The sequence below is a fragment of the Sceloporus undulatus genome, chromosome 1 (genome assembly GCF_019175285.1).
Source record: "Sceloporus undulatus isolate JIND9_A2432 ecotype Alabama chromosome 1, SceUnd_v1.1, whole genome shotgun sequence".
In the NCBI taxonomy this organism is placed as follows: domain Eukaryota; kingdom Metazoa; phylum Chordata; class Lepidosauria; order Squamata; family Phrynosomatidae; genus Sceloporus; species Sceloporus undulatus.
Genome location: NC_056522.1, coordinates 206,474,596 through 206,480,147, shown reverse-complemented (window position 1 = coordinate 206,480,147; position 5,552 = coordinate 206,474,596). Strand labels below are relative to the sequence as shown.

Sequence of the window (5,552 nt, the reverse complement as noted above, 5' to 3'; positions counted from 1 at the left end):
ACATGAATTGAAAAAACTAAAAGGCCCAAGCTGTGACATTAACTGTGCACTGAACATTGCTGAAAAAGGCTTAATTGCAACAACAAAAGAAAAACATTTGTTATCAAAAATGGAAGCTTTGTAAAGGAAGGTGCACTGATTTGATTTAGTTTTCTTTAAAAACCAAAAAAAGCTAAAATCTCTGTAATGGTTGCTCCATTTTAGCTTTTGTAATACTCACCAACAGAAATGAGGTTGTTGTTGTTTTTTTTAATGAAAAATGAAAAAGCTGCAGCTGGTGTGCCAGTATTTCCTCTTTTTGAAGGCCAAGCAAAACTGCTGCCATCTGGTCTTAACGTAGCATTTGAATAACAATCATGTCCTGACACAAGACAGTGAAAAGAGCAAGTGCCATTTCAGAAATGAAAGCCATTTAAAAGAGGTGAAGAGGAAAGGTAAACCAGAACACAACTAAGTCATCAAAGCACCGGAAGACTTAATATCAAAAATAATGATGTAGCCATTAAAATTTCTTTTAATGCAATCATGTATCATTCCAAACCTGTAATTTAAATATTACTGTCTTTACCATTGCTAATATGGGAACATCTGGAAAACACTACCAGATGTACACAAGATTTATAAAAATATGGAAGAGGAAAAGCCTAAAAAGCTACATAATACAAGGTTACTAAGGGGCAGCCTATTACAGGACAAAGTTTAATTCCATTTCAGAGAAATTATATCTTGTGAAGCCACATTATCTTCTTTGTATTTATCCTGATAATTTTCTGGGTGAATTTGTTTTTAGTGGAAAGGTAGGATATACATTTAAGCAGGAAATTATCAGCTGCTAAGAAGTCTGTCATGCTATTGTGGATATGCCTTTTTTCTGGTTACCATGCTGCCACATCATTTGCTACAGCATCTTGAGTTAATATTTCAACCATGTCAAAAATCATGACAAGGATTATACAACTAGCAGTGTCAAGTTACCAAAGTTCTTCCATGGTGAGATCCATGATTTTTTGGCCTCCCATAAGACTCAAACAAGTGCAGTTCACAGGAAGACACCTACAAGAGTAAGAGATAATGCTTGCACCTAGCCACGAAAATTAACTTTTAATCTTCTCACAAATACAAGCCCTGTGTAAACATCCCAGACTCTGTTTACAAAGCAGAAATCTAAAGTGTCTATTTATATCCTTTATTTTCTTATGGTTCTATGGCTCACACCAGCATCTCATTTTGACCAAAAACAAATCAAAACAAAAAACTGAGAAGTGTCACTGAGGCTAGTCACCCCATGACTTCCACTCACACCCAAAAGTGGACTACTGAAAACTTTAGTGCTGAAGCATCCTTCTTCCTGTGGGCTGACAACTGCACAGCCACACATCTCTCCTCAAAGTTCAATAACATGTCCCACATACTTCCAATAAAAATATTTAGTTTACTTTTAGAAAAAAAAATCATTCCCCCTAGTCCTGAAGCATTCAGTATAATATTGACTACCTGCTTTAACATATTGCAGAGACAGACGACCTAGTGCCCATTAGATGTTTTGGACAACAATTCCCATAATCTCTGACTAAAGGCCTCACTGGCTTGTGCTGATGGGAGCTGTCCTAATCATCTGGAAGGTATCCATTTATCTTGTTGTTGTTGCTGTGTGCCTTCAAGTCATTTCTGACTTATGGAGACCCTAAGCTTCTGCCAACCTAGCAGTTCGAAAGCACACAAATGCAAGTAGATAAATAGGTACAATTCTGGTGGGAAGATAAATAGTGTTTTGTGCAATCATGCTGGCCACATGATCACAGAGTAGTCTCTGACAACGCTGGCTCTTCGGCTTAGGAACGGAGATGAGCACTGTCCCCTATGGTTGGACATGACTTGACAACCTTGTCATTGGGGAACACCTTTACCTTTAAAGAAACCTTTCATTGGATTTTCTTGGTAAGATTTGCTCAGAGGGTGGTTGCCGTTGCCTTCCTCTGAGAGAATGTAACTTGCCCAGAGTTACCCAGTAGGTTTCCATGGCTGAGCAGTGGATTTGAACTCTGGTTTCTAGAGTTGTAGTCCAATGCTAAAACCATTACACCACACTTGCTCTCCACATCAAGTTATCTACAATTGGCTTAGTGAGTAATTTATCAGTCTAAGACTAGGAAAGGGGCAAATGCCACATCTATTGATGATTATCTCCTTTGTTATTCCCCTCATGTTAATGTCACTAAGAGCTTTACTCAACAATTGGTCAAGGTTTGTAACAGAGAGATGTTACTCTACAGGATTTGTAACAGGTCAAAAGCAAAATGCTAGCAGACTCCTCTATTCAAGGCCTATCCCTCTCCTGTGATGTAAGCTTAACTCAAACAAATTTGACATGACAACCATTCTACAATGACTGCCTGATCTATTTACTGTAATAACTCCATATTACCAACAAGCCAGGTGGTGGTATGTCACCGAACTCAGTGATCAAATGCTGTCATCAGAAACAGAACGCTCTCAGTGAAATCATGCCACACTGCAAAAACAAAGATCTACATAGCTTACGAGAAATGTAAGACCAAATCCCACACACACTTAGCTGTAGGGCTGCTGCTCAATTAAGATACTTCAGCTGATCCATCATATGAATTTTATTTGACTAAATCTGCATCAGCAAGAAAACAACTGTCCTAAAGAAAAACATGGACTGGAGTGTGTGTTTTGGATCATGAATATCCACGTTGAGTTCTGTGGACAAACTGGTTTAAAGGCAGCATCCAAACTGAGTCTTAAAAGGAACAGTTGACTTCTCTAATTCAGTCTGCAACGCATGAATAGGCAGAACATGCAAAATACACAACTGGGCAGGAAGTGTGGTTTTCCACGGAATTCAGCCCTTTCATCTATGCCTCTTGGCCAGAGATGAACTACATCAAAAGCCCTTATATCATCTTGAAAGGCCCACCACAGCCAATGGGACCGTGTTTACAGGGGGGGGGGGGAATGCACTGGAGAGTTTGAGTGTATTCACACCTAAAGTGATATCGTCTTGGTAGAATCATAGAACCACAGAGCTGGAAGAGACCTCAAGACCCATCCAGTTCAAGCCTCTGCCATGCAGGAAGACACAGCCAAAGCACTCCTGACAGATGGCCATCCAGCCTGTTTAAAAACAGCAGTCGCTTACACCTCCAGACCTAAAGGATAAATGGACAAACCTAACATCTGGACAGGAATTCTACTGCTGGGGTGTGTGTGTGTGTGTGTGTATATATATATCTAAAGAATATGGGTTACCTTTATCAAATCAGAGACCCCCAATAGCCATACTCACAAATAAAGCCACCAATGCCAGCAGCTTGGAGAACCAGTGTGGCACAGTGGTTTGAGCATTGGACCATGACTCTTGAGACCATGGTCTGAACCCCAGCTCAGCCATGTAAATCCACTGGGTGACCTTGGGTACGTCACTCTCTCTCAGCCTCAGAGGGTGGCAATGGCAAACCTCCTCTTAAGAAACTTGCCGAGAAAACCCTGTGATGGGTTTCCCTTAGGGTTGCCCTAAGTCTGTACTGATTTGAAGGCACGCAACAAGAAGCCAGCAGTTTGAGAACTGCAGACCAAGGTTGGAATTCTGTCTCGTCCATGGAAACCCATTGGGTGACCTTGGGCAAATCACGCTCTCTCAGCCTCAGAGGAAGGCAATTGCAAAGAACCCTCTTGCAAGAAAACCACTTAGGTCATAAATGACTTGAAGGTAACGCAGCAACAGCAGCAGCAACAACAACCTCATTATTTAAGGCAGGGAGGAGAGAATCCCTCCATGACCAACGCAAAGTCAGAGCCCCAGAGGCAGGAGTCCAAATGCGGGTTCAAAGCCATTTTTTGCACGTGTCTTTCCCAACTTCACTTCTGGTCCCTGTGACCAGATGTCATAACCACAAAGGAGGACAAGGCACCCCAAAATGCAGACCACTGAAAAATATAGGGCAGTTACAAAATAATAATAATAAAAAAGCTAAAAACATTCATAGAAATGCATTCCTCTTTGCCATGCTCCAAATGGAGGGCATTTTGGAATGCTTCCTAGATAGAAGGCTGAAATGGAGGACAGGTCTTGGAAAAGGAGGATGCCTGGTTCCCCTGGTGCTGGAGCCCCCCAACCTTGGGCCTAGGGGTCCCCCAGGTGACACCAATCCCTCCAGTCCCTCCAACCCACCCAGCAACCCTCAGCCCCCATCTCCCCATAGCTGCTGCTCTCCAAGGTCCCTCCTGCAAAGGAGGACAAGGCACCACAAAATGGAGGGCCCTCGAGAAAAAGAGAGGAGGACCTTACAAAGGGGAAAGCTCAAACACACTCATAGAAATGTAAAGCCATGCTCCTTAGCCATGCTCAAAATGGAGGACAGTCAAGAAAAAAAAGGGAGGACATAACCCAAGAAAAGCTCAAAACACTCCTAGAAATCTAAATGCTTCTCAGTCAGGCTCAAAATGGAAGAGAAATGGAGGACATGGCCAAACACAAAGCCATCCCTTATCTATCTGTCTGTCTATCTATCTGTCTAAACCTATGTTCCTTCTTCATGCTCAAAATGGAGGACACTCAAGGTAAAAAAAACATGACCCAAGGAAAGCTCAAAAGAGTCCTTCTTCTGAGTCAGGCTCCAAAGGAGAGGACGTTGAAGGGGAATGTAGGACATTCCAATAAATAAACAAATAAATAAAAGCTAAGAATACATTTAAGAGAAATATGAATACAATATTCTTCCGTCGTGCTCTGAAAGGGAGGGAGGGCGTTTAGGACTCCCTCCTCCTGGGCAGGAGGCTGAAATGGAGGACGCGTCCTGGAGAAGGAGGACCCAGCCAACCCCTCCTCCATGTTGTGATGAGGGAAAGAGGGCGGGCGTCTCTCCCTTGTTTACCTGCCCTGGCGCTAAGGGGGCTGAGGCTGCCGCCGCTGCAGCAGCAGGGGAGGCATGGGCTGGCGGGGGGCCCACCGGGGAGGCATCTCCGGCCCTCCGTGGCCTTTGACAACTGCCACCCGCCGCCTGGGAGTCAGTCAGCAGCAGGAGTGTGCAGGGCCTCCTCCACCTTCGCGGAGCAGCGCAGAGGCGGGACTAGGCCTCCAATCCCGCCCTCGAGTCAATCCCAGCGGCGCCTCCTCCTCCTCCTCACACAAAATGGCGGCCAAGGCGAAAGGGCCTCCTACTCCCTTTAAGGGGGAACGATTTGATTTGGGAGATGGGACCACACACTGCAGGAATAATCCAGTTTGAGACTGCTTTTAACCGCCCTGGCTCAATGCTAGGGGATCCTGGGAATTGTAGTTTTATTTGTGGCACTACTAGAGCGCTCTCTCTCTCTGTGTCAGGGAATGCGGCTAAACTTCTCACAGAACTACACTTCCCAGAATCCCCTGGCATTGAGCCAGGGCAATTAAAGCAATCTCAAACTGGATTATTTCTGCTTTGTGTGTTTTGGGCCTTAGTTTCCCCTCTTTGATTTGGGAGATGGTGGATCCAAAACATACACTGCAGAAATAAATCTAGTTTGGGACTGGTTTTAACCGACCCGGC

The 5,552-nt window shown here is 44.0% G+C and overlaps 1 protein-coding gene across 5 annotated transcripts in view; it reads right to left on the bottom strand.

Annotated features, from left to right (window-relative positions):
- The window catches only part of GPR155 (G protein-coupled receptor 155), a 47,180-nt gene extending 42,066 nt beyond the window's left edge, over positions 1–5,114 (bottom strand). For 2 of the 5 annotated variants that reach the window (XM_042444849.1, XM_042444850.1), the window contains exon 1: positions 4,899–5,114. The gene's annotated coding sequence lies outside the window, so the exon portion shown is untranslated. Of the gene's footprint in view, positions 1–220; positions 241–975; positions 1,054–4,898 lie in introns of those variants that run through there. The other 3 variants (XM_042444847.1, XM_042444846.1, XM_042444848.1) reach the window with 3 other exon arrangements.
- Positions 5,115–5,552: the final 438 nt, after the last annotated feature.